Genomic DNA, 13,265 nt, shown 5'->3' with positions numbered 1-13,265 from the left:
TTGCTACAGCTTGTTTCCACTTAAAAACAATTGCTGCCTTTTCAAATAAGGGTCTCTGAAAAAGAAATGCATCATTATCAATGTTTTAAAAGGATGGAGCTGGAGGCACAGTAGTTTGCTCAAGGCCACAGAATTTGGTGGCAAAATCTGTGGCTGTAATAAAGGGTTGCAATGAAGAGTATTGAACAATGAGAAACAAGGCGGTCAAAGAAATAAACCTGTGGGACTTCCTCTTACTTCACCTATTTACAGAAGGAATAACGGTTATTCCATGTGGAGATAAATTTAGAATAATGAGGTTGGAATATCTGCTAATTGGGAAGATGCTTCTGTACTTGCTTGCTTGCTGGCTGGAAGTTTATTTTTAAAGAATCCCGTGCAGCTTCTCAAATTGTGAGAAAGTAGCACGAGGTATATTTTGCAGACAGGACAGTCTTTCTTCTGGACCACCTTTGTTGTCAATTCCACCACCAACCTCTTGCTTAAAAGAAATCTGTGAGGCTACAACACCTGTGGAAAAATGCTTGTACTCTGAAGCCAGGCTCATGACTAGCTTTGCCGAAGCATTGGCCTCAAGCAGAGATGCGCAAGGAGTGGAAGGTTGGTTACCCTGACCTCTTTGCAGCAGTGGTTGTCGCCACGAGGGAAATATGGATTTCGCATTATCAGGCAAAAAAAAAAGAAAGAAAGAAAGAAAAGAAAAAGAGAGAGAGACAAAAATGTTGTGGCACCTTAAACCCTAACTGTGGGCTTTCATGGGCAAGTCCACTCCCTCAGACATAAGAATAGGAATACATGACAAATATTTAAACATTTATGCAGGTCCCCAAACCAGAGACTGTGTTTGGGCACCAAATTTGGCAGTGGAGCTCCCAAAAACAATGGCAAGGCTCCCTGTAGAGGTGCCTCTTTTTCTCAAATGCCAGGTTTGGGTGGGTGGGAGAATCCTTGGACCCGAGGGATGATGGTGGTAGTAGTCTCTCTGAAGACATCTGCTTCTAACTCTTCCCAGGTTCCCCATGGTGGTGCACATCACTGGAATGTTGCCTCAGGTGGTCATTATATATACAGTATTTACACCCTTTCTTGCGTCTGATGCTGTATGTCTTCGTGTATGCAATGGTTCATACTTCTCTTTACATGCCTGTATTCCTTCCTAGCGTCATCGAAGCTACCAACATGAATTTGCCCCAACTCCGGGAGGCAGTGGAAGACAGGAGGGCCTGGTGTGCTCTGGTCCATGGGGTCACGGAGAGTCGGACACAACTAAACAACAATAACAACAATTCCTTCCTAGAGGCAAATGTCATGTGGATGACCAGTGTTCTTTAACTTCCATCAGATAAGAACATAGGGCTGCTGAATACTATAGAAGAGGTGTAGAGAACCTGAGGCCCTTCAGATGTTGGTGGACAACAGCTGCGATCATCCCAGACTGCTGTGTAGCCTGGGGTGAGATTTGTAAACCTGTGAAGTCTCCTGATATTGTAGATCAAATCCCACCAGAACCAGCTGGCACAGCCAATGGTCTGAGATGAGTGGGATTGTGGCCCACTAACATCTGGACAGCCTTAGGTTCCCTATCCGTATTGCGTGGAATTCAGCAGCCTAATGTTATCATCAGTAACTAGGAATTGAAAAGGTCACTATGTGGAGTCCCCCCCCAAGATTAGAAAACAAAGCTGAGGAATGAATTGCTTAATCAAAGCAAAGGTAATTCCTTGGAATTGGGTTTTAGTTTAAGAAAATACTCTGGTTCCCATATTACTAAAATACTCTTGGAATTGCCTACAACAACACTTGACAGCTTCACTGCAGAGCAGATTAGGTTTATTATTATTTATTTATCTGTGCTATTAACATGCATTGTGGTTTACATAATTGATTCTCCATTCCATAGAGGTGCAATCTAAAATTAGACAGAAGAGAAAGACAATAAAAAGAGAAGGAGGAATATTACTGGTAGTGGTGGGGTTTGACACTGACTGTAAAATCCAAAGTCTTTGAACTAATCTTTAAGAAGTGAGACACTGTTTAAGAGCTGTGAACCCACCTTATATCAATTGTCTTTGTGAAGCTGAGGGGGCGTAGTAAGCACCTTTAAATATTCTATGTACCGTAATTAAGCTGATTTCTCCCAGGTGCACTGAATGTTTAGTAAGGGACATCGCTAGCCTCCATCAACTTCCATCAAGGAATTGGCTAAAAACTCTTATCTAAGGACACTCACATTTAATCAAACTCCTTAATTTAATTTAATAAATACTGGGGATATTTGGGATATTTATTTTGTTTAATGTAGGGCTAAAATGTTGAACATTACAGGACATGCATCTGAGGCTTCAACTTCCTGACAATCACACATTGAATTTTATTCAGATCTTTATACACAATAGTAGATGCTTCCTCTAGGCAATTAAGAGTGCCCCACATGCAGACACATGAGCCTTATTCAGCCGTGTTTTAAAATGTGAGAAGTTCACATATGTTGAGGGAAACATGCTAGTGGCACCCCCCTCTGTTGTCATTGTAATGACATGTGTGGTTTTCTAAAGAGGGGGACACTGCCAAAGCCAAGTAGCCTCCTCCATGTAAGCCACCTCCATTCGAAGCAGGGTTCTGGCTTACGTGGAGGGGCTACTGAAGTACAGAAGCTCCAGACGACTAGAGTAAAAAAGTGATGCGGGAGGTAAGGGCCCTGGCAAAGCTTGTGGGCTCCACACACTTTAAAAGCATAGCTGGACTCCTCTTTCTCTCTCAGTCTCCCCCGTTGCCACCCCCAAGCCTTCAGGTTAATGTCTTGTGCAAAAAAAACCTGCCATCTTACATTTTGCATAACTTTTTTTTTCCAAGTAGAGAAGTGTTTCTGTTGGATTCCGCAAAGGGGAAATTGTGGAAACCAGGCTCTTCTCCAAATGCAGATTTCTTTTCTCCTTGTGTACTATATTTCCCCATTACTGGTGCAGTTTGTTTCATATACCCTTTGGGAACTCATAATGTTTCTCTCTGCCTCCCTCTCCTTTAAAGTTTTTTTTTAAAACCTTCACCATATTTGGTAGTGTCAATGTAATTTGTATTAAATTAACATCAGGTATTTCTGAAATTCAAATGAAGCTCTTTCAGGCAGGTTTAAAATTCAGTAAAAAGAAAAAAGAAAGAAAAGGAATCATATGCTGACTGAAGCAGAAAGCACAGTGTCACTTAGAAGGAAAAGAAAAACATGTCTCTCTTGCTTCTTGCAAATTCATTTGGGAAGCAAGAAAAATAAGAAGTCAAGGAATTAAAACTTCCTGATTCGCTTTAAGTGGAGTCTGCTCATATATGGGATTCTAATTTAACAACTCAATAATAATAAACGAGAACCTGAAGGGTTTAATAATAGATCAGGTGGCCACTGATGTTACAGTGCTTTATAGATCCATACCAAATGGGAGTTGTTGCAATCAATTCAAAGGCTGTAGGTCTCATTTTATTTGAAGTCATGTTTCATCTGTGGAATGCTGTTGCTCCTGTTGCCTGAGATATTAATGAACTGTTGGGCTGCATGCATCCAGAATTCCTTGCATGTCTGCAACTCTTGCTGCAGGAGGCCTTCTAGACCAGTGGTTCTTAACCTTTGTTGCTCAGGTGTTTTTGAACTGCAACTCCCAGAAGCCTTCACCATCAGCTCTGCTGGCTGGGGTTTCTGGGAGTTGCAGTTCAAAAACACATGAGTAACAAAGGTTAAGAACCACTGTCGTTGTGATGTGCCTTCATGTCGCCTTCAACTCATGTTGATCCTATGAATGAGTGACCTCCATAACATCATTAACACCCCTGCCCAGCTCTTCCAAACTCAAGACCATGAATTTCAGTGATGACAAACTAAGTTGACTTAAAGAGTTGTACCTCTGATGACATGCAGAATGTTTGCGTGGTTAGAATATCGCCTAATCTTTCCCCCCTCCTTCTTCAGGAACAAGTATTAGTAGCACACTGTCCAAGACTGTAATCAGCGAAGCAGGAAGCCAGTTCACGAGGTCAGTGGTCCCCAACCTTTTCTGAACCGCAGACTGGTTGGAGGGCGGGGTCCATGTAGTCACATTCTCCCAACTTTCGTCATCTCATCCATAATTATAGGGATAGCAAGATCAGCTTATTTTGAAGGCTTCTTTGGGGAATTACTGATATGCTTTCCTTCATGTTAGAAGCTACGTCCTAACAACTTGTGACAACGGGCATGTAACTTCAGCCAGTAAGGGTTGATAGACCAAAACATAGGCAGATATATCTACATATTTCTCTTTCCCTCTCTTGAGAGCAAAATTTTATTAACCATATAATTAAGTAACATAGTAGAAATTTTTGAATGCTAAAGTACCTAGGCTTCAATTCTGCTTATTATCTGGGGCTTTCTGAGAGCTGTAGCTGAAAACATGGGCTCTTCTAAGTTTTGACTATGTTTTGACAATACCTGAGTAAGTTTAGAGAAGGCATGTGAGATGCCCTTGTTGTTCTTGCTGCTGTTATGTGACATCAGGTCACCTTGACTTATGGTGATGGATGTCTTGCCCTCAGCTGCCTTGCTCAACACTTGTAAACTCAAAGACTGGCTTCTTTTAGGGAGTCAGTACATCTCATATTTGGCTTCCTCTTTTCCTGCTGCTTTTCACCCTTACCAGCAATATTGTCTTTTCCAGAGAATCTTGTCTTCTCATAACAGCCTCAGGTTCAATATTTTTGTCTCCAAAGATAGTGCAGAATTGATTTGATCTAGGACTCATTTGTTTGTCTTTCTGGCAGCACAGGGTATCTGCAAAGCACTCCTCCAGCACCACACTTCAAATGAATCATTTTTTTCCCTGTCAGCTTTCTTAACTGTCCAGCTTTCACACCAATACATGGTGGCTGGAGGTTTTTATTTAAATAGAAGAGTGTGGATGATCTTGGTCTTGTTGTCCAATGACACATCTGTACACTTTATGATATTTTCTCATTATTTCACTGCTGCCCTTCTCTTAAAATATTTTTACCCTGCCTTTCTTCTGAAAAAGACCAAGGTGGCTTACATTATTAAAAGGACAACATTTAAAAGCTAAAAACAGTAAGTATACAAATATTAAAAGGTATTATATACAAAACTGTAAATAAAATCAACAATAAAGACACATTTAAAAGCAACAGAGCACAACAATCCAGTTTGGAAAACCCCTCTCAGACAGCCAGTCACTGGGGAAAGCATGTCTTTAAAAAAGGTATTTGCCTGCAGAAAGACAGCAAAGATGGGGCAGCCCGGCCTCTTGTGGGAGAGACTTCCAAAGTCGTAGAGCACCAATAGAGAAGGCCTTTTCCCGTGTCTCCATCAAGCACATCTGTGAGGGTGATGGGACCAAGAGAAAGGCCTCTCCTGATTATCTTAAAACCTGGGCGGGCTCATAGAGGGAGATGAGGCTTTTTTAGATAGCTTGGAGCCAATCCACTTAGGGCTTTATAGGTTAAAACCAACATTTTTAATTGTGCACGGAAACAGATCTGCAACCAGTGGAGTTGCTGTTGAGATTCCCAGTCTCAGCCTTCTGATTTCTTGCTCTACTCTCCAGTTAGACTGATAATTGAACCAAGGTATATAAAAACTCTTAACTATTTCAGTTTCTTCACTGTCAAGGCTAAAGTTGTCTATTTCTGTGTCATGATCTTTGTCTGCTTAATTTTCAACTGCGGTCCTACTTTGGCAACTTTCTTCCTTTCACTTTCACTAAAAGCAATTTCAAATCCTTGATGCTTTCTGCCAGTAAGATGGTGTCATCTGCATATCTTAAATTACTGATGTTTCCTCCACCAATTTTCATGTTTTCTCATCCAAAATGTGAGACTCTCTCAGGATATCTTTTTTGTGTCCTTTACTTCTTGTCTGCTGCCCTTACCCCCTTATTCCCCCCAAAAAACATTCAGAAAGGCTTTTAATTTGTCTGGATAGATTTTAGTGGCTGACAATGATGTCTAGCTTTGCTTTGTATCTGGCAGTGGCCTTTTTAACTTTTCTTATTTTTAACAAAAAAGCGTTATTTTTAAATGAGGCAAGCTGTTCTAAGCACAGGTGTTTTTTTAGAGGAGCAGGCTAGAAACATACAATGAACTGGTTGTTATGGGTGTTTTGGGGCTCTTTGACCATGTTCTGAAGGTTGCTCTTCCTAACATTTCGGCAGTCTCTGTGAGTCAGAGCTCTGTCTGTGCTCTGGTGCAGTTTGTTTGGAGAGTTGAGTATTTATAGCTATGGGATCCGCTTTTGTCTTTTTCAGGAGATGGGTGATTATGGTAATCAGTGTGCTTTTTTGTTGTGGATGTATTGTTGTGATAAGGGGGGGAGATTATCTGTCACTGTGATTGATGGGTGTCATTAGGTGGTCTTTGGTGTGCAGTAATCATGGGTCCTTGTGGCTGGGTAGAGTTTGTTCACCTTTTGCAGGCTGTATTTTTCAGTACTGGGAGCCAGGCTTTGAGTTTTAAACTTTCCTGTTTTTTGTTGAAGCTCTGCTGGTGTTTGTGGATTTCAGTCTGCTTCCACTTTTCCCAGAATTACTGTATTTTTCATATACCTCTATACAACAACAACAACAACATCCTAATGCTTTTTGTTAAGTCAATTCCGAATTACACTGATTATTTCCAGGGTTTTCTAGGTAGAGAATACACAGAAGTATTTTATCATTCCCTTCTTCTGGGGGTGTCCTCGGACTGTGCAGCTTGCCAAGGCCACACAGGTTGGCTCTACTCACAGTGAGGAATTGAACTCTACACCTCTGTCTCTGCACACACATGTAAATCTGTGAGTCGATTTCCCACATGTTCCTGTTGTCTTCTCTTAAGGTAGCAAAAATTAAAGTTGAAATTCTGAGATCCAAAGTAATAACTAGGTAGGCACCCCCTTTAAAATAACCATGTAGACCAGCCCCCACCTTCCCAAATTCTGATCCTTCTGAGCAGGTAAAAGGCCTGAAAAGATAAAGTGGGGAACAATATGAGTCAGAGTACATAGCAGGCTAGACGGCAATGTCCTGAACCAGACTCCCAAGGCCTAAAGAAAAACAGGACATATCTGAAAATGACAGGAAGGTATTGGAGAGATAAGGCTGGTTGGAAGACGGGAAGGCTGCAGTCCACAGAGACCAAAAGGACAGTGCTGGGGCATGATTCTATTTTTACATACTACTTTGAACAAACATGATGTAGTAGTTATTTATGCTAGCACAGCAGTGATGAATTAGAACCTAGGTTATTTTATCTGGGATTTCTGAATCTGCAGCAGTAACAACTAGCATGAATGCAACGAAAAACACATTTGGCACTTAGCATTCTTGCACACACAGCTCTGTGAGATTCTATTTGCAAGTCTAGGTTTTATGCTATTTTATCTACAATGGATTTCTTGAGGATTAATTTAAGTTTTTCCTTTTACCTTATGATGAGCAGCTTGAATGATCATTTCTGATTCATAGTTATAAACTCATCTTACTAGCTTGTTGCACTGCATTAACATAATTACCACAAATCCTTAAGTTGCATGATAAATAAATGCTCAAATCCATAATTAAAGTTGCAAATTCTTCTTCCATAGTGGGGAAATCAGCTCAAACTGTCTCAATATGGCCGCACTATAATCCCCACTGTTCTGTACTATTGGCTATGCTAGCTAGAGTTGACAGGATTCGTAGTCCAACAATGCCTAGAAAGCCAAGTTTGTCCATCAGGTGCAGATATTTGGTTCAGCAAGCAACTCAACCCTGTTGGATTAGCTAACCCCAACTGAAGAGCTGGAGGCTTAAATTTAATTGTTACCTAGCCAAGTGCAATATTTTGAGATAGTCATTCTGAACATTCAAAGCGAAACAATAACTTGTTGAATCTGTTAAGTGGTAAGCAATGCAATGCCACAAAAACTATTAAGGTGATAGCTCAGTGATTTAGGTATCTGGCTATGAAGCCAAATGTTGGGAGTTTGATTTCCCACTGTGCCTCCAGAGAGAAGAGTGAGCTTGTGTCACCATGGGCAGGCTGCAGTTACAGGATGCCTCCAGAAGAAAGGAATTGTAAACGACTTCTATTTATTTATTTATTAAATTTATAACCCACCCATTTAGACTATGTCTGTTTCTTCCTGGGAAAAAACTGGAATGAGTCACCATAAATCAGAATCAAAAGCACATTATAATTACTATGGCTTATGAATTCTGTCTGTTGCCATTAAGATTAGTGTCATCAGCAGATAAAAGTCAGTTGGAGGCAGGGTTTCATCGTGGCAAGAACTGGTCAGGTTTCAGGCAAGCTCCTAAAACTGACCGAGCCCCCTTGGTTCTGAGCCCATAAACTGGGTGAGGGGGAAGGACGGTCCACTAGGAGAAGCAGTGTCTGAACAGCAAATATGACAAAAGGAGGGAATGGCATCAGCGTAGGCTGGTACCCCCTCCAAAGTTGCATCTGAGTGCATGGACCGAGGAGGAAGCCATCTTGGCAAAGAGCTGGGAACACCCCAAGCAGAGAGTGAAAAGGGATGTTGGAAATATCTCAGCCAGAGACTCTGAGTAAGTTATAATATTTGTTCATCTAAAGAAAATCTTTTTTAAAAATACCATTTTATTTATATCTAAACATACAAACTTAAAAACATTAACAATTTAACAGATAATGAAGAAACCAACCAAACACACAAAGAAAAAAACACAGCTAAACATCCTTCCACCTTATGGATCAGAAATTTCACCGTTGTCTGGTCATCAAAATATCTTCAAGGTGATTCTGGTGAATACTGGTTCGCTATGGACTAATTTCTTCCCAAGTTCCTGTCTTTTTCTGGACCCAATTATATACTGTGGTACCTCGCAAGACGAATGCCACGGGCAACGAAAAACTCACAAGACAAAAGCGTCTTGCGAGTTTTTTGTGCCCCACAAGACGAAGATATTTTCGTCTTGCAAGGTACGTTTTCCCATAGGAATGCATTGAAATTTAATTCAATTCTCTCGCAAGACAAAAATTTCGCAAGATGGCAGGTCTCGCAGAAATTGTTTTTGTCTTGCAAGGCACCATTGTACTAGCTTCCAGCTTTGCTTTACAAAATCTCTTGGTTGATCTCGTAGTGCCTCTGAAAGCAAGTCCAGTTCTGCAATGTCCAATAGCTTCTTTAATAGCTCATCCATCGTTGATGTCTCTTCATTCTTCCACTTTTGGATCCAGAGTAACCTAGCTGCTGTGAATATATACAGTAGACTATATTTTATTTTCTTGTCAATAATTTCTGGCATTATATTCAATAATTACATTTCAGGTTTAAAATTAAATTTTTGTTGAACAATCTGTTTTACCATTTCCCAAACCTGTATCCAAAATTTTTTTGCTTTTTCACATGACCACCACATATGATAATAAGTCCCTGGATTTTTTTTTACACTTCCAACAAACATTACTGTTACCCTCTGACATTTTTGCCAATCTTACAAGGGTAAAATGCCGTCTATGAAACATTTTAAGGACATTTTCTCTAAGATTCACTGGCTTAATAATTTTTTGATTCTCTTCCCACATTTTTGTCCATTCAACAATATCAATATTGTACCCAAAATTCTGAGCCCATCTTACCATTGTCTCCTTCACCCTATCATCCTCCAAGTCATATTCCAATAAGTATGTATACATTTTTACATTATTTTCTTGTTAGTGTAAATCCATAATTCATCCACCCGGACCTTCCCCTCAAAAAAGCTCATAGTTTTTTCCTTTTTATATCTCGATTCTAATTTCAACATTGACCACCAATCTGTAGCTAGACCCAGTTTCTCTAGATCTTGTTTATCTTTTATATTCTGATCTTTAGTTAATAAGTCTTTATATGTGAGTAATGCTCCCTTCTAATTCAGTACTTTCAAAGTGAATGCTTCTATTGGTGCTACCCATACTGAAATTTTCTTGTAGGTTTTTGTTTGAAATTTTTGTCATACCAAGCAAAGTGCCTTCCTCAGAATACGTTCTGCAAAATGTGATTGTTCATTCCCAATATCACACATATGCATGCCAACCCATTTTTAAATCATGACCCTCCAGTTTCAATAATCTTTGATTTTCTAGTGTTATCGATTCTTTTATCCAGACCATAACACATGCCTTATGATATAAATACCAATTCAGTAGTCCTGAACCACTTCTTTCTTTTACGTCTTGCAATATTCTAAGTTTTATTCTTGTTTTTTTTTGGCCTTCCATACAAATTTTGAAGTCAGGCTGTCCAGATCCTTGAAGTATTTATAATTTAATAACATTGGTACATTCTGAAATAAAAATAATAGTTTTGATAATATCACCATCTTTATTGTCGAGTTTTTTCCCCACTATAGAGGTTTGTCGCTTATTCCATTCTTCCAGATCTTTCTGAATTTCCTTCTGTGTTGTATGAAAATTTTCTTTCATCAAATTATTTGGATTTTTTTGTAATGATAACTCCTAGATATTTCACTTTTTGTACCTCCTTGAAATTAGTTTTCATTGCCAGTCTTTCCATGTCTTCTTTCTTTATGTTTTTAGTCAGGAATTTTGTTTTTTGATAATTTATTTTAAGATCTGCAACAGCTCCCCATTTCTTCTTGTTCTAGTAAGTTAATTTTATGTTGTAATATATTTATCTTATTAGGTACTTAGCTGTAGGTGTTTTCTTTAATTCCATTTCTTCTTTCTTTAGAGATGTTATTATGATTTGGTATTGTTTGTTTCTTTTTTTCTTTTGTGCATTGAATTCTATCACAAAGCAATGAAAATAAGCTTTGGCTGCATCCCATATCGTTGTCGTATCTATATCCTGGGGTTTATTAATTTGAAAGAAAAATGTTAGCTCTTTTTAAATTTTAGTCAAAAAGGTATCTCTCAATAAGTGGCTATTTGGTCTCCAACATTCTCTTCTTACTGCTTGTCCTAAGGTCATCAATATTGGGTTGTGATCTGCATATGTATTTGGCAATATTTCAATTTCTTTCACTTGATGTGTCATTTCCGCTGAAATCCAGCAATTATCTATCATTGATGCTTTCTGCCAGAAAGATATTATCTGCATATTTTAAATTGATGTTTCTTCCACCAATTTTCATTCATCTGAGTCTAATCAGGTTTTCTGTACAATATGTTCTGCATAATCTAATATAATAAAATAAAAATAAATCTAATAAAATAAAATAAAAAGATATTGAACACACAGGGTGATAAAATGTACCCTTGTCTGACACCTTTGCCTATAGGAAACCATTCTGTTTCTCTATATTCTGTTCAAATGTTAGCTTTCTTGTCCACAATACAGGTTACGGATTAGAACAATGAAGTGCTGAGGTACCTGCACTTCTTTCAGAACATTGCATAATTTTTCATGATCCACAGTCAAAGGGTTTGCTATGGTCTAGACTATTCTGAAATTCTTTGTTGCACTCCAATAGTCAGAGGATTTATATGATCTCATGTGGCTCTTTCTTTTCAAAATCCAACATCAGGCATTTCTAGCTCCACACATGGTAAAGGCTTTTTCCCAACACCTTAAGCATCACTTTGCTTACATGGGAAATTCAAGCAATGCCCCTATAGTTACTGTGCTCCTTGGCATCTCCTTTCTTGGCAACTGAAATATATATTGAACACTATCAGTCTCCAGGCAATTGTTTTGTTTTCCACTATTTGTTGGCATAATCTTGTTAGGATGTTTACAGGTTCAGTCTCTGTGGCTTGAAATAATTGTATTGGTATTCCATCTACTGCTGTTGATTTATTTCTTCCACGTGCTTTCAGAACAGGTTTCATTTTACTTTCTAGAACTGCAGGTTCTTCTTCATAGGATTCCTCTCTAAAGGAGACTATCATGCTTTTATCTCTTCCTTAAAGGTCGGTGACATCTGAGCATTGAGCGAGGAGGCAGGCAGTGCAGCACGGCCTCTCCCAATTTGAAGAGACACTTGTTCAACAGGCTGAGGCAAAGAGGCAGTCCCAAAACCAGCACAATCAGGGAGCTGGACAGGGGACTGGTTGCATTTGTCTTCAGTGTGGAAGGAATTTTCACTCTTGAATTGCCCTTCTCAGCCACATCAGACATTGTTCCAAGAGCATTGTTCATTGTTCGGAGCACGTTACCATAGTCCCTCAAGATTGAAGGATGCCTGCACACAAAGATCTTCAGTATGCCATTCCTACATTTTCTTTTTTTTTCTCCTAGCCAGATAGTGTGTTTCCCTGTTGGTTGATCAGCATTCCTAATCTAGGCTTAGATTTCCTTTTCATTTCTTGGAAGACATTTCTTGTTTTTCCCCTTTTGCTGTGCTTTACAGTGATTGTAATAGTTCTCTTTGTATCTATGTGACAGTCATTGAAAAAACTGCATTCAGAGTTCTGACCCTATTTCTGTCACTTTTGCTTCTTCCATGCCCTTTCCAGTTTCTTTCATCTTCCATCTTGGTTGTTCTTTTCTTTTTTAAATACAATAATCATATTTTTTGCATCCTTCCATAATAATAAATTTAGTTTCCAGTTTACCTTGGTTCATAATTCTCACAATCCATGTTCCAAATGTACGTGTTGTGCAGCATCAGACTTGTCTTTTATATCTGTGCATTTCAGCCTCCAGACATTTTTTCAGCTTTAATCTTTATCACAGTAAGCTTTAATTAGCGTAGGCCCATTTGAATCGATGGAGCTTATGAAGGAGCTGACTCTCAAAATTCCCACTGATTTAATGGGCCTATTCTAGTGCAATTTACTAAACTAAGCAACAGGATTTTGGCCTGTGAATCATTTGTTATATTCAAGTACAGTGGTGCCTCGCATTACATTAATTCATTCCAGCAAAATCGCTGAAGTACGAAAACATCGTAAAGCGAAAATAAAAGCCATTGAAACGCATTAAAACCTGGTTAATGCGTTCCAATCGGCTAAGAACTCACCGTCCAGCGAAGATCCTCCATAGGGGCGGCCATTTTCGGGTGCCTGTGCAGCAAAAAATGGCTCCTAAACACAGCGGGGAGCCATCTTGAGCACCCGGCGGCCATTTTGTAAACAGGGAACCAATCATCGCGCAGCGAAATTCCCCCATTCAAAACGTCGTTTTGCAATCGCTTTTGCGATCACAAAAACCTCGTCGTAATGCAGATTCATAATTAAACGGAGCGCCCGTCTTGCGAGGCACCACTGTAGTTCATTATCTTTGTACCACTGATGTAGCAGGAAGTTAGCATATTAAGTTATAATATGTTATACATACTTAATATGTA

Source organism: Pogona vitticeps, chromosome 1 (assembly GCF_051106095.1).
Source record: "Pogona vitticeps strain Pit_001003342236 chromosome 1, PviZW2.1, whole genome shotgun sequence".
NCBI classification, from domain to species: domain Eukaryota; kingdom Metazoa; phylum Chordata; class Lepidosauria; order Squamata; family Agamidae; genus Pogona; species Pogona vitticeps.
Note: the sequence above shows the minus strand (reverse complement) of the source record.